The sequence below is a fragment of the Penaeus monodon genome, chromosome 25 (genome assembly GCF_015228065.2).
Source record: "Penaeus monodon isolate SGIC_2016 chromosome 25, NSTDA_Pmon_1, whole genome shotgun sequence".
NCBI classification, from domain to species: Eukaryota; Metazoa; Arthropoda; class Malacostraca; order Decapoda; family Penaeidae; genus Penaeus; species Penaeus monodon.
Window position 1 is genome coordinate 36,504,476 of NC_051410.1, and position 1,014 is coordinate 36,505,489.

At 54.5% G+C, this 1,014-nt stretch overlaps 1 protein-coding gene across 1 annotated transcript in view; it reads left to right on the forward strand.

Moving 5' to 3' along the window:
- The window catches only part of LOC119589206 (scavenger receptor class B member 1-like), a gene marked incomplete at its 5' end in the record, with an annotated part of 58,758 nt that overhangs the window by 17,184 nt on the left and 40,560 nt on the right, over positions 1 to 1,014 (forward strand).

Consider the following 1,014-nt stretch of genomic DNA (forward strand, 5'->3'; position numbering starts at 1 on the left):
GTGCTTGCTTATCTCTCGCCGGCTTGACCTCACGGGCGCCTGCAACCCGAGCGAAGGTCCCCGGCCTACGCGGCTCGGGTTACGCTGGGCCGGACCTGCACTCGGCTCCCTCGCCCGCTCGCAGTAGATAGGGGAAACGGCTCGGATGACACGCTGCAGCCCTTTGTATTGAGTGTCCCGTTGCTCGCCTGGGCAGATATGCCGCTGGGATGCTCAGTCGAGGCTGGGACGGAGAATGCTGCACTGCCTCCAGAATTTCACTCCTGCCTTCCTGTTTAATGGCGATATTTTAATAGGTTATCATCCCCGCTCAAAGAGACATTCAGAGAGAGGCTGAAGTGCCTTGAAGATATGAATTTTGAGATCTGCCCAGTCTCGCCACCCCATAATTAGCATAATATGAAATACGAACCTGTAATATATTTAGCCTGCGCCTCGGCCGCCCCTAATTGCTTGCGGATGGTGTTCTCAATCGGCTCCCGTGCGTATTCATGTCTCCCAGGTGGCCGCGGGGCTTAATGAAAGTTATCCCGAGGGCGGCGGCCGCTCAATAGGATGAACCATCTTGATCCACTGCACAGATTAGGGCTGCAATTGCACTGAGGGCAATCGATTAACTGACGATGTTGATAGATATGTGGCCACGCCAAAGGCACCTCTATAGGCCTTTACACCCCTGTGGTTGGGCCCTGTTTGCCGCATGATAGATAGGTTCACATGAATTTATTGCCGATGCGTTTGCACGAACAGCTGTGCATTCCCCCATATAGCAGAGATGCTGACGGCTGATTCATGCCCCATCTGTAGGCGCAGGTGTGACCACGCTGACACGCTCGAATCAAGGCTGACGTGACATTATAGGGCGCATCAGCCCACTTGGAGTGCTTGCATCAGAAAGCATCGCCGGCCATTGCAGGGACGACTTCGGGGCCTGACGACGGCGAAAGCAAGAGGGTAAAAGTGTGACGTTTATTTCGTTGTTGCTAAGCTCTTCCTTCGCCGCTGGAAGACAGC